This window comes from Canis lupus, chromosome 9, assembly GCF_048164855.1.
Source record: "Canis lupus baileyi chromosome 9, mCanLup2.hap1, whole genome shotgun sequence".
Lineage (NCBI taxonomy): Eukaryota > Metazoa > Chordata > Mammalia > Carnivora > Canidae > Canis > Canis lupus.
The window spans coordinates 59,614,877-59,639,421 of record NC_132846.1 but is presented as its reverse complement, the minus strand read 5'-3'; the positions used below and the strand labels follow the sequence as shown (position 1 = coordinate 59,639,421).

At 35.5% G+C, this 24,545-nt stretch overlaps 1 long non-coding RNA gene across 2 annotated transcripts in view; it reads left to right on the top strand.

Moving 5' to 3' along the window:
- LOC140640346 (uncharacterized) overlaps nucleotides 1-24,545 on the top strand; it is a 126,430-nt gene that overhangs the window by 75,449 nt on the left and 26,436 nt on the right. Inside the window, exon 5 of one of the 2 annotated variants that reach the window (XR_012037026.1) lies at nucleotides 18,713-18,865. The exons of the other annotated variant lie outside the window; for it this stretch is intronic. This is a non-coding gene — a long non-coding RNA (uncharacterized lncRNA). The remainder of the gene's footprint in view (nucleotides 1-18,712; nucleotides 18,866-24,545) is intronic. 2 annotated transcript variants of the gene reach the window in all.

Here is a 24,545-nt window from a genome sequence, read left to right as displayed (position 1 = left end):
GTCTTTTGGCTTCCAAAAGGGTACAATTTCCTTGACACTTCACACAAACAATACATTCTAATGAGCTGTTTGTCAATGCTACAAGCATGCACAGTTTCTGAAAGATCATTGAGATGCAAAGGGACAAATAATTCAGTCCCCAGTATAAGGAGCAAGGCCAAGAGATAATTTTTATTTTATCAATCATTAATTTCAGTCAGCTTTTTTGTTTAATTGCCATAAAGTCTCTATCCTTGCCTTTATTACTGCATGTTAATGGTGGATCTCTTTTAGCTCCTACTTTGTCTTCAAGGAAGAAAAGGTAATAGTTTAATTCTAAAAGATCTTAAAATTCTTTTAAGATTATCACTATTAGAATTTTTCCATAAAGCAGCTGTTAATACCTTGTTGGCCTAAGCATTTCTTCTTATTATATATTTTGTTTATTTATTCATGAGAGACACACACACACACACAGAGAGAGAGAGAGATAGAGAGAGAGAGAGAGGCAGAGATATAGGCAGAGGGAGAAGCAGGCTCCATGTGGGGAGGATGATGCAGACCCAATCCCAGGATCCCTGAGATCATGACCTGAACTGAAGGCAGACGCTCAACCATTGAGCCACCCAGGAGTCCCTGGCCTAAGCATCTCAATTACATTTGTCTAAAGCAATGGTTGTCACCTGGGAGTAATTTTGCCGCTCCATCCTTCAGAGGACATCTGTAATATCTGGAGACAACTTTGGTTATCAGAACTTGGGGCAGAGGGAAAGGGAGGCTCCTGGCATCTAGTAGGCAAAAGCCAAGGATATGGTTAAATATATTGCAATATACAGGACAGCCCCCCGCCAATTAAGATATTTCTGGCCCCAAATGCCAATTTTGTCAAAGTTGTAACGTCCTGTTTTAGGTGCATTATTGTCTATTGCCTGAGAGTATCAATATGTGTTTATCAATTTATGAAACGTGGTGATAGAATAAAACAAAAGACAAGACAGCATCTTTTAGGGCAGTCTGGGAGAAGAAGCTATGGGTTTGAATGAATGCATTGCCCATGAGAATGAGGGGACCTTATTTTATAGAGTGGTATCATGGAGGTTAGAAAAGATCTCCCCTCCCTCCTCCTCTCCTTCTTCTTTTCTTCTTCTTATTCTCCTCCTCCTCCTCCTCCTCCTCCTCCTCCTCCTCCTCCTCCTCCTCCTCCTCCTTCTTCTTCTTCTTCTTCTTCTTCTTCTTCTTCTTCTTCTTCTTCTTCTTCTTCTTCTTCTTCTTCCTTCTTCTTTCTTCTTCTTCTACTACTTCTTTTTATTCTTCCTCCTCATTTTTAAAGAGAGAGAGAGAAAGAATGAGCACATGAGCAGGTGCAAGGGGAAGGGAAAGGGCAGAGGGAGAGGGAGAGAGAGAATCTTAAGCTGGTTTCACACCCAGCCCGGAGCTGATGCTGATTCTGGGCTTGATCTCACAACCCTGAGACCACGACCCTGAGATCATGATCTGAGCCGAAGTCAAGAGTCCAACATTTAACCTACTGAGCCACCTGGGCTCAGTTTTCTAATCAAAATTTTCTCCACAATCAGTTTTATTATATTTTAATTTATAACATTTTGTTATTGGTTAAATGGCATCACCCCAAATTCTTATATCAAAGTCCTAACCTCCAGTACCTTAGAATGTACCTTTATTTGGAGACAAGGTCTTTATAGATGTAATCAAGTTAAAATGAGGTCAATAGGATGGGCCTTAATCCAACATCACTTCTTATTAAAAAAAAAAAAAAAAAAAAAAAAAAAAAAAAAAGGAGGGGGATCTGGACTCACAGATACACAGGGAGGGAAAATGATGTGAGGTTACCCAGAGAAAAGCCAGTAATCCACAGGCTAAGAAAAGCCTCTAACAGATCCTTCCCTCAGAGCCATCAGACGATATGAACCCTGCCAACATTTTGATTGTGGAATTCTAGCTTCCAGATCTGTGAGAAAATAAATTTCTGTTGTGGAAGCACCCATTTTGTGGTACTTTGTTAGGGCAGCCTGAGTCGAATAATACTGCTATTAAAGCAGTCTTTCACATAAAAGAGCTTCGACTTTAGGATTCTTTTGTTAAATGAAAATATTTTTCAATGAGAAACATGTGCCATTATCAAGTTATTAGTATCTTTGTGGGATGTAATCTACTGGATTGTATTGAAAAAATTTAGTAACTGGTTACTAACTAGGAAAGAATGAACTTTTTGATACTGAGAAAAAGAGGCAACTGGGGGAGGTTTTGTTTTATTTTATTTTTTATTTTTTAAAATATTGTATTTATTCATGAGAAACACACACACACACAGAGAGAGGCAGAGGCAGAGGCAGAAGGAGAAGCAGGCTCCTTGCAAGGAGCCCAATGTGGGACTCGATCCTAGGACCCTGGGATCATGACCTGAGCCAAAGGCAGATGCTCAACCACTGAGCTACCCAGGTGTCCCTGGGGGAAGTGTTAAAGGAAGAGATCAGAAACAAGATGAAGAGGGATGTGAGCAAAAGAAAGTCAACAGGAAGAAGGCAGCCCTGGGAGTAGAATGAGAGACAGTGGCCAAAGACAAACATGGAGCATTTCACAGGTACCTCTCCTTGCATAGCACTGAGTGAGAAAAGAACATGAACTTTGGAATTTAACTCATTTAAAATCCCTGTTCTGCCACATATTAATTATGTAAATCTTGGGGCATCTAAGTGGCTCAGGTGGTTAAGTGGCTGCCTTGGGATCAGGTCATGATCTCAGGGTCCTGGGATCCAACCCCTCATTGGGCTCCCTGCTCAGTGGGAAGTCTGCTTCTCTTCTCCCTCCACCCCTCACCCTGCTTGTGTGCTCTCTCGATCTCAAATAAGTAAATAAAATCAATCAATCAATCAATCAATCAATCTGTATTCAATTTCTTAACCTTCTTGATTTTCAACAGTTAAATGACAATGGTTGTATTTAGTGGAGAGCTGACTTTTCCAATAGGCACAGTGGGGAGGGCCTGCAGTATTTGCAGGTGCTAGCAAACATGCCTTAATTTTTTTTTTTTTTTAATCAGGGGAAAAGGAGCCTGAAATTTTAGGTTAATAAAAAGTGGTTTCATACATATTATTATATTTGCCTTTCTATCACTATTATCATGAAGCATCATTTAAAAAAAAATGTGAAAGAAGGACCCATGAAAGTTATAAAGTAGCCCTGATTTGGCAGGGTGGGACTGGGAAACTGAGTCAGATAAGATTCCATGTCGAATATTTAGGACACACTAGAGGGTAGATTTTACTTCTCCATTCTTCCTAGCCTTTATATATTTTGTAGGCATTTTGCATCTGCTCTGGGTATCAATTGGGGTTTATCATGTGCCAGGCATTGTTCTAAGTGGTTTACAAATGTGGACTCATTAAATTCTCATAATACTTCCATGCCCAGATACAATATCATCCCCTTCTCACAGAAGAGAAAACTGAAACATGGAGAATTTAAGTTTCCCAAGCCCCACAAAGTGGACTTTGAAGTAGGACATCAAAAAGTCCTTAAGGGCGAGACGGTTGCAGTGATACCTGCTGTTTCACCCACTCCCAAAGCTCAGCTGGCATTTTCCTACTGAAAAGGTTTTCTTGTTCAGATTCAATTTCCAATCTCAGCTGTAGGAGCACCTGGTCGATATGGATTACTTCTGCTTAGATAATTCACTCCCACCTTGTTAAAATATTATGGAAAGGCCATAGCATACAATTGCAAAGCATATATGTTCTGCAGTCATTTTTATTCCACAGACACGCAGTCTGACTCACCATCTGCATTGTATCAGTCTTCCGTGCTGGTGATCCGTAACACATAACATCACCAGGACTGACTCCATCACTGTGTGCATTAGCAAGATCACGGTGGACTCAGGGCTTGAAGCACATCTGGATTGTTCTATCACAACATCAACTGTGAGGCCAAACAACAGTATCACAAATCAGACACGACCGTATGTGAAATGGTTTCTGTGCCAAAGTATTCCTTTTTTTTTTTTTTTTTCCAGATGTGTCATCCAGGCACCTTGAGAACTGAATTTAATTAAGTCATGAGTTTAGAATGTGACTCCCTAAATTAAAATTACTTCATCTTGAGCCCAAATTCCAACAGCAACAAAGTGTATTAATATCTGATGGTATATATCCTTATGGAATAAGCGATTTTGAGTTGGGGTTGGTTTTGTTTCAAACCCGATCAAGGTTAGCTGTAAGGACCACAGAGTCACCGTTACTTAAGAACTAAGAGTTACTGAGTTTATCATATGCTGGATTCTGTGATAAGAAATTGGCATGCAGTTAATCCGTATGATTTTCACAGAAAGTCCAAAAAGTAGACAATTAACTTCTTTTTCATATGAGGAAACTGAGCTGCAGCCTGAGATCAGTAATTTTCCAGAGATTAGACACCCCTAACTCAGCAGCATCTGGATTTAACCCAGGTGGTCAGATCCCACATCTCATACTTTTAAACATGAAAGACTATATAGCTTTGGATACCTAAGGCCCTCCCTTCCTTTCTCTTTTCCTCCCTCTCTTTCTTTCCCCTTTTCCCTCTTCTCCTCCTATTTCTTCACAGAAAATAAATTAAAATGTAAAAAAATTCCTGAATATGTTATCATTGAAAAAATACATATTAGAGGGGCTCTAATGGGCCCAGATCTGCTCTGGAAAGTTAATGTCCAAAATAAATTAATGACTAATTATTTTGGTTCAGGAATTGTATGGAAGCTTCCGGAAAGGTTGCCAACCATACACCTGTGAAATCCAGGAATATTTAAGCTAATCACTTGTCCATTTCTCTTTAAACAGTGACTTTATTTATTTATTTATTTATTTATTTATTTATTTATTTATTTTTTTGTTTTAAAATTTTATTTATGTATTTGAGAGAGAAAGTATGAGACAAAGAGAGAGAATGAGAGAGAGCATGAGCTGAGGGGGCAGAGGGGCAGAGGGAGAGGGAGAAGCAGACTCCACGCTGAGCAGGGAGCCTGAGGTGGGGCAGGGCTGGATCCCAGGACCCAGAGATCTTGACCTGAGCCAAAGGCAGACACTTAACCGACTGAGCCACCCAGGCGCCCCTAAAGCATGACTCCGAATGTTTGTGTATGCATATTCCAAATTCAGATAACAATGCTCTAACCTCCTTTATGGAGAGATAATCTCATTAAATCTAAATATTCATTCAGTTCTGAACACTCCTTGTTTAGGAGAAGATGAAAAATAAGAGGACATGATCCGGAGGTGGCATGATCACTTCCAAATTATAAATGGAGGTGGGGTGGATGATTACTTTTACAGTAAAGAAATTATTAAAAAAAAAAAAAAAAAAAAAAGAAATTATTAAGGGGGGGGTAACTTGTCTACATATGAACTGGGCTTATATATGTTAATGTATTTGAACAATTGTCTCATGCTTGTTTGAGATTGCAAGATTGTACCACACCTACAACACACCGTAGCTATGGGTCATTTCCTCTCAATCTCCCTAACTGCCCTCCCGGAAGGCTAGCTAAATACATATCAAAATGGAGTACTTGTGGCAAGCAGAGCATGAATTCTGATAAAATATAACAACTAAATCATAAGAAGGATTGGAAAAATCTATGCCTTCTCTCCTCCAGCCAGCACTTATAATGACAAAAGGCAAGTTTTATGCTCTGAATTCAAAAGTAAGGAAATTAAGCTTTCAGAAATGCAAATGCTTATTACAGTATACTTTCTACTTTTTCAGAGTATGATTTTTTTTTTTCACCAAGTGACATGGAAAGCATGATGAATTCCTTCGACTTGATTCACATAGCATTTGCGAGATTGGACTTGTCAATTTGGATTTATGAAATTTATGAAATTTCCTAACACTCGCAGTTGGGCTACCGTGCCAGCATGTTCATGAATTTTTTAAGAAAAAACAATCCTTCGCATTTTTGCTACTTTTCAACACTCATGCCGGCCTTTGTTTATTGCCTAACATACATAATGAAGATTAAACGTGGGAGAAGCCCCAGTTGCATGCTCTGATTAGGAAGTTCATACAGTATTGCAATGCATTAATCTGGGAAGAAAGAAAGGCAAGCCAAGAGACAAGAGCTATTCGTTTCTTCACAATCTTAAATCAGAAAGAACTGCTGATCTAATTGACCTAAAAGACTGTCTTGAACCATTCTTGTAGCAAAAGAAGCAAGATTAAAAGTCTACGCAGGACACAAGCAAATTTCAATACATTGCTAAATTTCCTTCCAAAAAGATATATTTGATATTTTTAAAAAAGTATTAGTTTCAGAATAGAGTTTAGTGATAAAAAAATTGATTTTAATAAAAGTATCCCTACCCTTGAATAACAAGTCAAACATATGATATAACCATCTCAAATTCTTTTTCCTTCATTTTTTAAAAATATGTTTTTCCATTTTTCAAAATTACTATAAACTTTTTAAAGGATAGCCACATATTCACATTGATTAACGGTAGCCACATTTTCCAATTATGTGGATAATGAGTTCAGGAGCAATGACCCAGAAAATGGACAGGAGACTCTATTCCAAAGTACTGTTAACAGTATTTTGGTATTTTGAAAAAAGAAAAAAATAAAAGGCTCTGGATCTAATGATGACAGATCTTTGCTGTTAATTAATCAAATTGCCTCAAAATAGAGTTCAGCAGGTGGAAATAATTACCAGTTAATTGTCTCCTGTTTATTACTCTTTGGAGATATAAATCCAACTACTGTGCTCATTTTACAGTATTTACTAAAAAGCTAATAATAAATAAATAAGGAGCACAGATGTTGTTATGGTAACAATATTTGTGTTTGCTTTTCAAGACAATACAAGTGGCATAAAATAACAATTTCCCCTTTGAATGAAAATATCTCTTGGCCAGGTGCATGAATTTGCCTTTAATAAAAATATTTTGTTTTAATATGTTTGTTTTGATATGTTTAAGTAGCTGATATGAAACAGAAAAAGGGTGTTCCACCAGGAAAAAGATTGTCAGCATAAATCCTGACAAGGAGACATTGGGTGTCCTTAAAAGTTTTGATCTGATAAGAAATACATACTTTAGAAATATGACATTATTTGCTGTTTAATTCTAGTGTACAAAACAAAAACAATCTTTTTTTAAAGAAAATTTTATTTATTTATTTGAAATAAGAGAGCATGAGTAGGGGAGGTGCAGGGGAGAGGGAGAAGCAGGTTCCCTGCTGAGCAAGGAGCCAGATGCAGGGCTAGATCCCAGGACCCCAAGATCATGACCTGAGCCAAAGGCAGATACTTAACTGACTGAGCCACCCAAGGGCCCCCAAACCACTCTTAATATATGCATATGTTGGTTGGATACTTGAGCATTTTGTGTAGCAGATACAAATTCTAATTCTGGAATTTATCATCTGTGTGACATTGAAATTCTCAATAATGAAAGGCAGATACAAATAGTAACAATCCTTTAAGTCTATAAAGCATTGTTATATCTAAGGAACTAAAATAATACTTGACATTTAATAAATACTCAATGAAAATCTTTGCATACTAATGTATCTTTATGTAGAAATACTATAATAGTTTCAGGTAATAATCTTAATGCTTAAAATTTGTCGATTAGCCAAATTCTTAATTGCATTTTGAAACATTTACAATATTCAGAATTGAATGTTAAAGAGCATTTCCTAAAATTAATATTTTCCTAGGGAATGGATACTACAGTCACTGAGGATATACAAATTCAATATAATTATACACTTACACATATATGTGTATAAATAAAAATATACATATATATTTATAGATATGCCTTAGGAGAATGGTGATGAAGTTTTTAATGTTACACATAACCATCACTTATTTCTCTCTCAAATAAATGTATTATGTATCATCCCCAATATTTAATAGAATTGTTTAATTTGGAAGGAGGAGGCTTATTGACAAATGTTTCAGGTAAATTCTTGACTAACACAGGCATACAGAAAAATAGAAAATGTCATTGGGATGCTGTATGACAAAGAATGGTAATGAAGTGAGATTTTTATCTTCTTATTTAACCTATAACTAACATGAAGCGGACATGTGTGCATGCGTGAGTGTGTGTAAAATACACAATGGTGGATGATTTTTGCAGTGGTTGTTTCAGAAGAGAGTTATGGAAAGGGGTAAAGAACTGTCCTACAGTTTTTGTTTTGCTTTGTTTTGTTTTTTTAAGGTGTGAACACTATTTCTTTACCTTTTTCCAAAAAAACACAAGGTCAATTGATTATATATATCATGAAAACCATCCTCTCTGTATTTTCAACATTTATAAATGTGACAATATGAACTATGTAAAATACAAAAAGAATGCTTCTTGGTGATAATAAACAGTATAAAATTGGTAATATAAAATGCCTGTACTTGTATCTAAATTTGTAACATTTGTAACATCAACATGATAAAAGATTGAAATTTTCTTTCCCCGCAGACCAGATATCTCTTATACCATCAGAGGAAAAAACAAATTTCAGAGCAAGTTATGCCACATCTTTTATAGTTAAACTATTTTAAAATGTTTACATACAATTCATATTTCCTGTTTGATACTAAGGTAGAAGATCAATGAACTTGATATCAGGAGAAAAACCCAGATATGAGTGGTGATTATATCCTGACCATTTGGCTACATTTAATAGTGACCATCAGCCTCTCTAAGGTAGATTTCTGTGTCTTTGATGGTGCCATGTGAAATTCTTATTCCAAATCACTTCATGGGGTTTTTGTTTTTTAAAGATTTTATTTATTTATTCATGAGAGACACAGAGAGTGAGGCAGAGATATAGGCAGAGAGAGAAACAGGCTCCATGCAAGGAGCCTGATGTGGGACTCAATTCCGGGACTTCAGGATCACGGCCTGAACCAAAAGCAGATGCCCAACTGCTGAGCCACACAGGCATCCCACTTCATAGAGTTATTTTATTTTATTTTATTTTATTTTATTTTATTTTATTTTATTTTATTTATTTTATTTTATTTTATTTTATATTTTATTTTATTTTATTTATTTTATTTTATTTTATTTTATTTTATTTTATTTTATTATTTTTTTCTTCATAGGGTTTTAATGAAACTCCCTTATATGTCTTTATCTGTGTCATATATAAGTATATGAATTTACATATAAACATATGTTTCTTGTTTATGTAGACATATAATTTTAAAGTCATATTATTATTGAGAATATAGTTCTGTATCATTAAAATATAGTGGTATTTCTTCTTGTCCATACGGAATTTTCTCACTTATTTAAATGAAATAGTGTCGATATTTAGAGCACTAAATGGATTTCCCTTTTGATTTCCCATTATTGGTATTGGTGTGGGAGTTTTACACAAATGTTAATGAAAACAGCCGATCCATGTTGTCAATGCACCTTTTGCCTGCAATATAGTCAACAAAACTGAGATTTTTTGTAGCATATTTGTAACTCTTTGTAATTAATTTTTATTTATATTAAAGAAAATTATACATATATACATATGATGTAAAGTGAAATTAAATAGCATTATGAGCCATATGGTAAAATAACGTATACAGGTGCTCATTCTCCATATTGTCCAAAATCAGGTCTCCTTATGACCTGAGACAGTTATGATAAATGAATAGATAAAAAGATATCATACCTATGCTTTAAATATCTCTGAAATACTCTCTCTTCCATGAAGTCTTCCTGTAACTACAACTGATTTTTCCTTCTTTTGATTCCTGACCAAACTTATTTCCACTTTATAGATGATAATAAATAAATCACAATATTGACTTATTCAAAATGTGGAATTTAATATTTTTTTATAATTTTAGAGAGTTGCCAAGCAACACCACAATCCAGTTGCAGAACACTTCTATCATTCCAAAAAGAGATCATTAGCACCCACTCCTTATTCCTACCTCTGACCCTAAGTGACTTACTAGTGTACTTTCTCTATATATACATTTGCCTTTTCTGAACATTTTATGTAAGTTGATTCTTATAATAAGTGGTCTTTTATGATTGATTTGTTTCAGTTATATACAGGGGGTCTTCTTCATGTAGGAGCATAGATCATTCTCTTTTCTTTTTATTATTGAATAGTATTCTGCTGTGTGGATACACCATTGTGTGTATACAGTCCCTAATTGATGGACATTTAGGTTGTTTCCACATTTTTTTTACTAATATCAATGCTGCTATAAAAATTCACACATAAGTCTTTCTGTTAACATAGACTTTCATTTCTCTGGGGTGGATAGACACCTATGAATCTCAACTTTGGATATCTCTTTTCTGTGTCATGTGTCATATAACATTGTAGTATGATTATCTTGGAGTCTGTCTCTACTATGCTAATCTTTTTAATATGAAGATTCTCCAATGTCCCTTTCTAGTCAGTTTAGGTACAATATGCCCTTTGATCAATTTACCCATTCCCAAAGTGTAATTATAATTTCTACACAAGCGACTTAAGTATCTTCATCCTCAATCTCCTGTGTAGTACAGTTTTGGGGAATATTTGCTAGAATATTAACTAAAGCAAGACATGTCAGGTGATAAAAATTTATATTGTGTTTTTGAAGGCTTTCTGCAATCATGATTTTAAAAGTATTGTCATCTTTAGTGTGCAAATGATACTCACATCAGGTTGATGATGAGATATTTAAAAATATACTTTCAAACCATTCACATTTGCTATCTCATTTTTTCTTTTTACACTGTCATTAAGAAAGGATTTTCCTAAAGCAAAAATAATGAAGAAATATCTATGTAGACCATCTCACATGTGGTAAATTAATAACTATTTGATTTTTTGTTATTGTTATTTTATTATTATTATTTTATTATTCTATTATTATTTATTATTTCAATTTTAATTATTGAAAAAAATCTTCTTTGCCTAAAATTATTTTTTGAAAGTGGCAAAAGTTTTAAACTTAGTGCTTTTTCTTATCCTTTATATAAAGGGAAAAAAAGTTATTTTTAATGGCAAGTGTGTGCAAATTTGGTGTTGGTGGAGTTGGCAGAAACACCCATTATATAAAAATAAAGGGTACCTGGATGAGGTATTAGAAAAGTTGTAATTTCATCTTTTCATTTCCACTTGCATTATATGATTTCAACAATTTCAGTGGAAATTACAGCTTGAAGCCACATAGTGCATTTTATTTTCTATTCTTAAAACTTGAGGGAGTAAGGGAGAGGTAAATTCATGACAAGGAGATTCAGTTAGATTAATGCTAGAGAATATTATGTATTCTTTTAAAATCACTGACATATATGTGTATTTTATATATTTATTTATATATATCTTATATATAATATATATATAGTAATACATAGGTAGTAAATTCTTAACAATTGGGAGAGCTTGGTGAAGAGAATTGTGATGCTCCTTCAACTTTTCTTGAACTCCGACATATTTTTTTTTTTTAAATTGGCTAGCATATATTGAGTATCCTGTATACCATGAAAGAAATAGAGTGCACAGGTAGGGCATGGTGATTACACACAACACACAAAGAGGGTTGGGAGGAGACTGCCATGGATTAAATGTACTTCATCACGTGGAGTCTCCCTGTTGGTCATCCAGGGACATCAACTCACCTTGTAGATGTCCATATCCTCAGATTCTAAAAAAATGCTTGCTGCATTGAAGCCTAGGGTCTGTTCCTCCACTGGTGTGTTTGTTTATAAAAAATATTTACTACACCTGCACTGATTTATACTGAGGAGGGGACACCTGGAACCCCAAGAAGCAGGTGGAGTACCCATACACACCGAAAAGCCTTGCTGCTATTCCTCTCTCCTTTTATAAAATTGTTTATCTCCCCCAAAATTCAAATACTTCACCCAGGCGAAAGGGGAGCTCTTTAAGATTTATATAGCTAATGACTCCTTAACTAAGTTGTACCTAATTTTTTGTAGAAATTCCAGACACACATTTAAAAATTGTATCATTAGGACAGCCCAGGTGGCTCAGCGGTTTAGCGCCACCTTCAGCCCAGGGCCTGATCCTGGAGACCTGGGATCGAGTCCCACGTGAGGCTCCCTGCATGGAGTCTGCCTCACCCTCTGCCTGTGTCTCTGCCTCTCTCTCTATGTGTGTCTTTCATAAATAAATAAATAAATAAATAAAATCTTAATAAATAAATACATACATACATACATACATAAATACATAAATAAAAATTGTATTATTAAATCCAGGTGTTTATAGATTTTAGTTGTATGGATATATATATATATCCATACAACTAAAATAAAACTTGAAAATTTCTAGACAGTATTAAGTTTCAGCCTTTCCTCCTTATTTTTCCTTCTTTCTTTCTTGTCTTGTATTCCTTCTTAATTTTTCCCTACCCGCCCCTCCATATTTCCCCTTATGACATAATGAATTATGAAGTTGGGAGGGTACTCCAGTTTTTAAAAAACAAGCATGTAAGTTATTATTAATACTCATAGGCCCAGATAAGGGAATATGTCAGGCATAGAGAAAGGTAAAAAATTATAATCCAAATGTTAAATAAGTGCTTACCATTGTCTTGGAAATATTCATTATTTTATTTTATTTTATTTTATTTTATTTTATTTTATTTTATTTTATTTTATTTTATTTTATTATTTTATTTTATTTTATTTTAATTTTATTTTTAGATTATTTATTTATTTGAGAGATAGAGTGAGAGAGCGAGCATGTACACATGAGCTGGAGGGAGATAGCGGGAGAACCCAAAGCAGTATACTACACTGAGCACAGAGCCCAATATGGGGCTCGATTTCCCATTTCCAACTCTGAGCCAACATGAAGAGTTGGATCTTTAACTGACTGAGCCACCCAAGGTGCCACTCATTATTTTAAATAATATAAAATAACACATGTGAAAGTTTTTATATCTCGAATATACCACTAGCTTTTTTTTATTGTTATTATTCTTTACCCATGTTTACGATTTTGCTAAACAAGAAAATGCTAGCTAATTAACCCTTTAATGGATATATAAACATTCTGACGGGTGACCAGCTGGTTCGGTTGGTGGAGCATGTTATCCTTCATCTCAGGGTTGTGAGTGCCAGCCCCACATTAGTGGAGAGATTACTTAAAAATAAGATCTTAAAAAAAATACTGAACATTCTTTCAGTATTTGTTTTCCTAATGAATGTATGGTTCATTATGTTTCTAGAAATTACTTGATCACTTCTATGACTCATGATTGCATTTGAGCTGTTTTGTCAGTTTATGAAGCCATAAGAAATGACCCTCTATTAGTTGGGTTTCACAGCATGACTATAGCTGGTGATATATATATGTACATAAATATGCATATGTATACATGTATACAATATACATGTGTATACATATGATCTATATCATATATATGTGTATATATATCATTGTATATATAAATACCATATATATGTGTATAGTTATATATATAATCATGATGAAATATTGTGCATATTAATATATTCAGTTATATAGCCAAAGGAATTAACATATATAATTAAGGGCCCCGATCAGTTGAATTTGAGTTCATACAAAGGGAAATTATTCTGAGAAGGTCTGACCTAATTAGTTGAGGTTTTTAATCACTTTCCCACTGGCTTGGGAGAAAGTAAAGAGCCATGTTGTGAGAACAGGAAGCCACAAAGCAAAGACCTAAGAGAGGCCTCTAGGAGCCAAGAGCATTCCCTAAGAGCCGAGATGAAAACGGAGACCTCAGACACACTGCTACAATAATCTAAAGTCTGTCAAGAACCAGTGATCTTGCAAGATAGCCTCAAGCCTCAGGTGTTATCACAGCCCCAGCTGACACCTTGATTTCAGCCTGGTCATAACTCAAATAGAGAACCGAACTAATCCATGCTTTGCTACCCAAGCTGATTGTCTGTATTTCTAATATGATAATATCACCCTACATTAATTATAAAATAATTGCTATGTCTTATGAATGGAGTGTCTCTTTTATCAATATCATTATTTCCATATCTCCTTTTAATCCTCAAGCATGATTTCTGTTAATTCTTTAAACATATACATTATATAATGCCATGAAGTCTTTGTCTGCTAAGTCTATCATCTCATCCCCTTCAAAGCATTTTCTATTGCCTTTCTCCCCTGTGGATGGATCACACTTTCCTGTTTCATTAAATGTCCCATAATTTTTTGTTGTTGTTGAAAATTGATCATATTAAGAACTCTTGGGGTGCCTGGGTGGCTCAGTCAGTTAAGCATCTGCCTTTGACACAGGTCATAATCTCAGGGTCCTGGGATCAAGCCTAGGGAGTTGGGCTCTCTTCTCAGTGGAGAGTCTGCTTTTCCCTCTCCCTCTATAATCTCTGTTACTCTCTCTCAAATAAATAAATAAAACATTTTAAAAAGAGTAAGAAAGAAAGAAAGAAAGAAAGAAAGAAAGAAAGAGAAGAAAGAAAAAGAGAAAGAAAAAAGAAAGAAAAAGAAAGAAAGAAAGAAAAAGAAAGAAAGAAAGAAAGAAAGAGAAAGAAAAAGAAAGAAAGAAAGAAAGAAAGAAAGAAAGAAAGAAAGAAAGAAAGAAAGAAAGAAAGAAAGAAAGAAAGAAAGAAAGAAAGAAAGAAAGTCTGGAGGCAGATCTGACACTTCTACCAGAGGTGATTGTTGTTCTTTGCTTGGTCATTTGTTTATTTATTTAGTGACTTGGCTAAACTAATTCTGTGAAATATTTTCCTAACAAAATGTGCAGTCTTTCCTGTCCCTGCTTGGATTTTCATCCTTTGTTTTTATCTTTTAATTTAGCTACCTAGACATTGCCTGTGTCAGCACGATCTACCTAGTGATCAAAGGTTGGGCTTGAGCTTGCTAGTCAGATATTTACCTATTAGCATTCTACATATATACATATTTATGTGGGCTTGTAAGACACTTTCAGGTTTCAGTGAATTTATATGTTGGTTTATGCTTCCCATTTAGATGGAAATTTTTAGGTTGAGTGTTCACTCAGCTTTCTTGAGAAGCTTCAGTCTTGGGTACACACACAGTCCTCTAGAATGCCAGGAATATGTGTAATTTTATTTTTGAAGCTAGTTTCCTAGGAGTTACCTGTGAGTCACAATAGCTTATTGAGCAAGTGTTTGGTTAGAGGTTTCATTTAAGCCCCCTTTGCCTGTGAAGCTTCTACCCTGTGTTTAAGGGTCTGTGTGAAGTTGGGTAATGCTTTCAGGTCTGACCCGTGTGCTGCTCCGATCCTTGCTGAGCAGGTGCAGCTTATCACAAGTGTATAGTGTTTCTGACTCTCAGGGTAGACCGTGATCCCAGGAGGGTTCTTCTTGGCTGTTTCCTTTCTACTAAAGTTTGGTTCTTTCTACAAAACTTCTGCTAGTCTACCATTTTGCTGGCATTGGGAAACTAGCACGTTCTTCTTTTCTTCTTCATTGCTTTCCATCAAGAACTCTAGATTCCAATAATGCCCTGAGGCCTGGGTTTCTCCACCCAGTTCTCATAAACTCAGTACCCTCAGGCAGAGTCTTGGAGTCCTTCATGTGCTTTCACCCTAGGCAAAATCCCTGAGTTCCAGCTTGGAGCTGGGATAAGACAAGAACCTGCTTTACTTGGACTGACACGCTTACTCCCTGAGAGCCATTGAGAAGGAGGGATGTCTGTTTTGTCTACTTGGAATCTCCACCCTAAGAGACAGCTGGGCTGTGAGTGATTGGGGAACTAAGTAATATTGCCCTACAGCCCCTGAAGTAAAGTTTTCACCCTATGAGTAGAGATTAGTAAAAGGAGAGTCTATAGTTGGGGGCTGGATTAGCAGGAAGGTGGGGAAACAATATTCCAGTCCTCCTGGTGTGAAACTGTAATCCTAAACTTGGAGCTGAGAGAGTAAGGAGCCCCACTTTCTGTTGCTGTATATGACCCAGTTAGACCTGTCACATGGAGCTGGGAGGGGAAGCAGATTAGAGAGTAGGTTATTTATTTCACCATTCTAACAAAGATTTAGTAGATTTCCTCAGGTGAATGTTTCTCCATTTGGACAATTTGGACTTTAAGTGATTAAAAAAAAATCTTCACCATTTAAATTGCTGTTTGGGGGCCACCTGGGTGACTCACTGGTTGAGTGTTTGCCTTTGGCTCTGGTCGTGCGTGGTTCCGGGATCCTGGGATCGAGTCTAGCATCAAGCTCTCCACAGAGAGCCTGCTTCTCCCTCTGCATATGTCTCTACCTCTCTCTCTGTGTCTCTCATGAATAAATAAATAAAATCTTTAAAAAAAAATACCATTTTGGTGGGTAGAGGATCTGCCAAGTTCCTTACTCAGAAGTCTCATTTTCTGAATGTCTTTTTTTTTTTTTTTTAAAGAGTTTTGATAAAGAGACTTATGGTCTAGCCTTTTTCTCCATTGCTCTCCCAGCCACGGCCCTCACATGCACCAACACCACCATCTCCATGCAATCAGCCATGCACATTTCCTCCACAGCCCACCTGGAAAGCTGAATCTTTACTATACACATAGCATTCAGTCTGTTGCATGAGCCTGTCACTTATGAACCAGAGGAACCTGCCTCCTCCTGGTCTTAACAGTCGTATATTTCAACCAATCCAACCACAGCTATATGCATTGCATAGCCTCCATTATTTTCTTGATTACTTTTGGAATTAGGAGTAACAGTGAAAATCATTAACATTAAACATTCCAATCATATCAGTTCTTCATACAAGCTTTCTGCTTTCCCCAAACTGTCTAACCTAAAACACAAGAAAGACTATTCAAAGCCTAAGTTACTCTGTCCATCTGTTTCCCTTCCATGTTTAAAAGGCCACTGTGCTCTGAATTGCTCACTTAAAATAAACTTTTCACATATTTTTTCCTCTCTTCTGTCAGCTATTTAAAAGGTTAGTGGCATATTTTTCTGTCTTCAGACCATCATTACCTACTCAGTCTCTACAAATTCTTCCAGATACATCTCCTTGGCTACATTTCTCCCAGCTGCCTTTCAGAATATGTCCATGTCTTTGTACGATGCCGAATATGTTGAATATATTTAATGCTTTAGAGTTTTGTCCTGTAATTTAAAAAATCTATTTATTTCCTTAAGATTTTTAACATTCCAAGAATATGATTCTCTTTACACTTTCTTGCGGTTAATGTACAATTAGCAATACCAGGATACACATTACATTGATTGCTAATGTTAGTCGAATAGCTAAGTAGTGCTCATGGAGGAAAACAATAGAAAGTCATGTTGTGCTATGTCTCAGAAATCACTTGCCTTCTAATCTTTGGAAACTCTGTTATTTAAGGAAAATCAGCATATTGTCGTTAAGAGGTCTGAACTATAGTCCCAGAAAAGCTTCCTTCAAATTTAATTAACATTTTTTGGAAGACTCTTACATGCATTTTATTAGTTTTCTGGCTTTGGACAAGTTACTTAATGTCATTGAGCCCATATTTCCACATCTACAAAATGAAAAATCTGGACACCGTGATTTCTAAAGATCCCCTCCATACTAAAGTTCTTTCCTTTCAGTACACTAGAAACTCTCCAATTATGGTTGACCGTAATTGACTTGCTGATGTCAGAACCTGGCTTGGTTGATAATAGAATGGTTGTCACTGCCAAGTCCCATCCCTGTGGTTGAGTGTCCTTAGGAGAAGTCCATATTTGGAGGCTTTCTGTATGACTTGCTCATAGATGGCTATCCCAACCCTTAAGGAAGGTAGGACTCCATTGTCAGCAACTCCTTCCTAATATATAAGCCAAATCCATGTTTCAAGAATTCCAGAAAATTGAAATTAAGTTCAGATCAGACACATTCTATACTATTCAAAGAGAGTTTTAAAAATATACCTAAAAGTTTTAATATATCACAATTTGCTTATCTCACCCCACCCCTTACTTCCACCACACACAGCCTTTTCAATATGTCCAAGGCAGTGTTATCCAGTTTGAAACTGGGAGTAAAGGGGGTGGTCGAGGAGCCTGGAGCCAAAAGCAACACTGAAACTAATAAGAAATCCCAATTTGTCAAGTCAATGTAACTGTTTGCCAAACAATGTTTTAAATGATTTAAATATCCCAGTGTGTATTATAGACCAGTTCTCGAGTTATGTTAACCTACACACTGACAAGTTATGTGGATTTTCATGTACTAATTTACAAACTCCCCAAGAAAGAACTAAAGAATATATGTATCTTTTCATTCTTTACAAGGAAGTTATAGAATTATTTTCCTGACAACACACATGATTTGGTAACCACATCAAGCCAAAACATATCTACCCTATTACCCTCCCTATCAGGTTACATTGAAAATGTTCTCCTTATAACACTCAATAAACAGTCTCATATGTGCACCATAAACCTTTGTTATATGTGCCAGATTGAGAAAGAGCAGAGGAGCTCTGTGGAAGGTCTTTCAGTCCCAGGCTGTTTGCTCATAGTTCAGTTGGAGGATGAACTACAATATTCAGGAGGGGGATTAATGAGTTAAACAACGTTATTTGCCCAGAAGACTCATAGTGCTATATGCCAGTTTGAGCTACAAGGTGAAAGACCAGAAATTACAACTGGCAGCCTCATTTGAGTAGGTAATGAGTGAGCTGTGATGGTTCATTACTCATTGTGATAGAGATTGGTTATAATATGTAAGCTGCTTTATTAGGTGTCAATCTTATGGGACTTAGAGACATTTTCTAAGGGAGGACCTCTATTCTGACTTGTCCTGTGCTTATTCAGGAATAGTAGGAACAGCCATCACTTCGTTTGGAAATGAGATCTCTGCTAAAGACATGAAGGAATTACCTGGACGTTGAGATCTTCTTGATCAATTTGGCACATCATCTAGGGATATGGTGATATATGCTGACCCCTTAAACTGGGTCATAAGATGTAAGTAGAGAAATGAGATACAAATTTTTTTGGGGGGTCTGAGATATAGTTGGTTTTTAGTAAAATTATAAATAGTCAAGGACATGGTCTGGCTCCATTCAACAAGTATTTTATGTTTGTATTTTTAGAGGAGGGGAGGGGCAGAGACAGAGAGAGAATATTAAGCTGGTTCCATACCCAGCACAGAGTCCAATGCAGGGCGTGATTTCACAATCCTAAGATCATGACCTGAGCTGAAATTGAATTGGATGCTTAACCAACTGAACCACTCAGGTACCCCTCAACAAATTTTTTTTTTCAACAAATGTTTTTAAGTACTATTTTCTGCCAGGCATTCCAATATCTTCATATATAATTTTCACATATAAATGTACATATATGTACATATATATGTAAATTATATGTACATATATATGTACAATGTTCATTCATTCTCTCTCAAAGTTGAAAGAAAGACAGAAGAGAGAAAGAAAGATTATTTGTTCATTTCTGGAAGCAAAATAATAACGAATGGGATCAACATTGAAAAGGATAGCATGGAGGAAACATTGATATGCAGAGAAAATTCAGATAAAATCTGGTGGTGAGAAAAATAAATTAAGCATGGTGTGGTAGTGAAAGAGAAGAAATGCCTCAAGCTAGGGAAGAAAGTGATAACTTAAAACATGTTATTGAGTTTTTCAGCCTCCTAGAAGGATAGAGTGCTTCTGAAAATTCTCTCAAGTCCATCAACCACCCAATAAAAAAACCTTGATTAAATTTTTGTTTTTCACCTTAGAATGAAGAACCTTTAGAATTGATAAGTGTCCCTGAGGCATTCTGGCTGTAGTATCTGCAAGGTCAGAAATTAACTGATTTATTCAACTGTTTTGTGAGTATAGTCATAGAGAATTCTAAAATTAAAAAAATATATATTTTTGTTGTTTATATCTTAAGGTAACTGTATTTACACAAAGCAAGTGACAAATGTCTGACAGATAATACAGAGTAAAAGTCCAGAATAAAGCATGGGAACATAGCACCTAAATCAGATGTCAACAACCTATAAGGCTTTGGAGTATAGTACATACCACCCTAAGCAAGGACATTTGAGGGCTTTAATAAAAGTACCAAAATAATAGTTATGGCAGTAGAAATGGAAGCATAGCAACCAGACTAAGAGATGATCAAGTGGGGAGGTCCTATTGGAGAGTTGGTCATCCAGAAATACTGGATATTTCCAGTAAAGGAGAACTAATTGACTTAGCTCTAGTTAGCAATTGTTTCATCTGTTATTAAGCAGGACTCTCTCCATAAAATATATCCATGAATCTTTACTATGGTCTCTGGAATTATAGAGAATAAATAAATGCCTTCTTCAAAAATTCATAAGTAACTTTTGTTGTGCATTTCAACATTGAAATGAGTGAACCCCCCTTCATTTTTGTTCCTCTATTTTCTGATTCCCTCTCCTCCAATCTAAATGCTCTCTCACACTTTACCAGACATCCATATATCCCATTTCTTCCTGATTTCTGAGTTCATCTTCCCTCTGCCATAGAAGAAGATTTGATTCTATCAATTACATTTGCAATGAATCTCAGTTCTAGTTGAACAAGGATTTTAAGACACTAATAAACCATGTGCCTATCTTTTTCAGACTCTTTCTCTTTTTTGTCACTTGAGGAGTCAGCACAATGAGAAACACTAAACTGTTGCTTCCATTTTGTGAGTTTAACTATCACCAAGTATGGAAGATCACCATAGGGTGGACATATATCTCCCAAAACCAGAAACCTCCATCACAGAGGTTGTCTTAGTCATAATAGGCTGATAGCTAACACAAACAACCTGAAAATCCTAATAGCTTAAAGGGAAAAACACTAAGTTTTTAGAACAAAAATGTTTGGTTTTCATTCAGGTCACAACTCTAATGCAACTGGTAGGGGAGCCAAGGCTCCAGTGGGTCATTCAGGAGCCCAGGATTTTCATCATTTTCCCTATCAGCTGCTGGTGCTTTACACTTCTTTACATTTTTTTTTTCTGTATCTAGACTGGAAACAGTTTTTCCGAGCGTCATTCGTCATTTTTATCCGCATTCCATTGCCAAGAACTCAGTAACACATCCTCATTTATCCAGAAAAGAGAGATCAGGAAATAATTTGGCTGTATGCCTAGGAAAAAGGGAAATCAGTCTGTAGTCTCTGCCCCAGAGGCTTATATATTGGTGTATTTAGATAAGACTGGGCAGAAAAAGAGACGAAAGCAAATGAAGACCATATATAATGGGGCTTTTGATTCAGAACCAGTGATTCATACATAAGTGTACATTTATGCTATATGTATTATGATACTCATGAAATTAGGAAAAAATGAGACTGTCCTTCCTATATAGACAGATAGCTTGTTTTGAACTGCTTCCCCTACACCTATGACTATTCTAGCACATAGTAGGAGATCCCAAAAAGTCGTTAAGTAAATTGGCACATAGTGCAGAGCTAACAAAATTAAAATAAAGGCCTACGTGGACCAGTTATGACAAAGTAATGTTACTTGACATTTATGTGTATTACTTACCTTTATGTCTAATTAATATATAGGCAATAAAGATGAAGAGTTTAATTATATACTACACAAATTAACATACTATAGTTTATTTGATTTCAACAGTAAATCCTATAAAAATGTACTCAATCTTTCTGGTTTGATTATTTATAGAGTCCTCTGGATTGACGGGTATAGTGGACAAAACATAGCAAAGTCAGCAGGGATTTAATTAAATTTACTATGCAGAATATACATTGGAGCTGATTGTTTTGTACCTGCCAATCACAGAACAATATTCCATGAGAAGAAGGAAAAAAAAATGACAAATTCAGCTGCTGACATTTTGCTTAAGACTGGCCTAGATGCCTCTACTTCAGATGTTTCATGCATAGGTCAGCACTTGATGTCAATGTGTTCCTACAAAAACTACCACAATCTAGTCTCCATATCATAAAAATGTTACTAAAGGACTGAATATTCTAAAATCTTACCAGCTTCATATCTTTCTATCCCCCAAAATACAATGTTTTTCATTCTGGCTAAATCAAATAGTTTGAGTAGTGGCTTTAATTTTCTTTTTCAAGACAGTTATCATAATATTTTCAGGGGATTGGGTAAGAGAACTAAGAAACTTGCAAAGGTTAAGACGTTTAAATTACAAAATAGTGTACATTTGTCAAATATCATATTCTGTATATATGAAAAATATTCTTTATCACAAAATAATTATATGTATTGGCAAATTGTTATATTTTGCATATATTCAAATGTGTGCACATATTTATTAGTTTGAACAATACAAAATCAGTCATATTTGACTACCTTTTAATGTATAAAAATGGTAATTTCATAGGGTCCAATCCAATATACACCCATGTACACATACCCATTTTTTTCTCTCACAACATTATCTTTCCATCAGGAATGGCCCAGCCAGATGGATTCATTCAACTCAAATTAGTGGTAAAGAGAGACAGACTCTTAAAATTGCATTATTTTATGCTGACAGAACTCTTTTGAAGAACATTTTTCTGCTGAGCTTGTGTGAGGACCAAATTCTGTGTCCATAAGTTATTCTGACTTGTTATGTGTTTTTGAATCCGCACCCCCCCTCATTTTCTATGTCTAACTGACTCAGAAATACCACTAATGATGCAGTAAATTTATCCAAAAAATTTCATAATAACCACCATTCGTTTGGAGATTTGTGACAGATTTTTCGGGAGAAATATCCTTTCCAGTTGTTAAGGATTGCCAAAGTCTTTCCCAGTAATTTCAGAGATCTTTTAGGCACACCTCCCAGTTAAATTGTAAGGTAGGAAAAAGTGAGAAAATAAGTCTCAGCTACCAGAGGAAATGTTGTTTTCATACTTGAATATACTGATTAAGTGTTTTGAAGAAAATGTTTCTGTGAAGAGTTTCTGTAACAAAATGTCACACAAGATTTCTAGGGCTAGTAGAAGATACCAATTTTAAAACAAGATGTTTGGTGTGGACTGAGTGTATGTCCAAAATTCATATGTTGAAGCTCCAATTCCCAATGTCACAGTAGGTGGAAGTTGGATTTGTGGCCTTTGAGAGATAATTAGGTCAGAGGGTGGAACATTCATGTATGGAATTGGTGTACTTCTAAGAAGAGACATGGGAGAGATCATCTCTCTTTTGCATATGAGGATATAGCAAGAAGTCAGTCATCATGCAAGGAAGGGAGCTCTCGCCAGACACCAGCTCTGCTAGAGTCTTGATTTTAGACTTTCCATTCTCCAGAACTGTGAGAATTGATGTTTATTTAAGCTGCCTAGTCTGTGGTATTCTGTTATAGCAGCCCAAACTAAGGCAACATCCCTTTAAATTTTATTTACCCTCAGCTCCTTAAAATCAGGAGCTAGTAGCTAAGAGATAATTTGTACATGAATCACCGAATGAAATCATGGAAGATAGTCGACTGATCCTCTTCCTCTGGACTCATAGTGTCACTTTCATTGTGTTCAATTTTGTTTTTGTTCAGTCTGGGGAGATACACAATGAAAAATGCATTCCACCAAAACAACAAACAGAAAACAATCCAACATTAAGAATTATAAAGTCATAAAAAAAGAATTATAAAGTTGTAATGCTTCCTTTTTAAAATATTTTCTTTTCTAAATACTTTCACCAAGAACTTTTCCCCACTATATTAATTTGTAAAATTTTGGATGTAGTTGTCCATACATATTATGAACTCACTGTGGTTTCTCTAGTGCTTCTGCATGTCCCTTTTCCTCTTAGAGAACATATTGTGAAAATTATGTTTAGTCAATATTTCCTTTTTTCTTTCCATTTGGTCTTTGAACACAGAAATTTTGTCTCTGCACTAAAACGGCTCACGTCAAAGTGAGCATCAGCTTCTATGTTGCCATACCAATGGTCAAATTCAGGTTGAAATTGTAGTCTTCCATTCAGTCACAAGAATTTTCTTTTCACAGTTTTTAACCAATATAATCAGACAATATGAAACTGATGATGGGATATTAATTTAATTAAACTAATTTATCTATTTTAAAGGTTTTATTTACTTATTCATGAGAGACACAGAGAGAGAAGCAGAGACATAGACAGAGGGAGGAGAAGCAGGCTCCATGCAGGGACCCCAAAGTGGAACTAGATCCTAGGACTCCAGGATCACACACTAAGCTGAAGGCAGATGCTCAATCACTGAGCCCCCCAGGTATCCCTGGAATTTTAATTTAAAAAGTAGTTTAAGCAAATGTGTTGTGGTTGTTGAAATTTGCCTGGCAATCTTTCATTTCATTGTTGGACTAGTGACAAATTTCATATATGAAGCTAGTTCATTAGAGAACTTAGATTTTACTGGGTGCTAAAGTCAAATTTGCAGCTAGAATGAGTCTTTACTTCAGGATAAAATGTATTTTTCACCATACATTGCTCCTCATCTACTTATTGATATATAAGAAGACCTCTAGAATATCTAAAAATGGAGGGGGGAGTATTTCTAATGGCATATAAATAATTCCCTGAGAATGTTACTTGTTATTTTATACCCGAGGAAGTGTCTTTTTACTTGTATATTATTTCTTTTTAAAATTATTTTTATTTTTGTATATTATTCCTGAGTCAAATATTTTAAATCGATTAGAAAGAATCTTTATGGGAT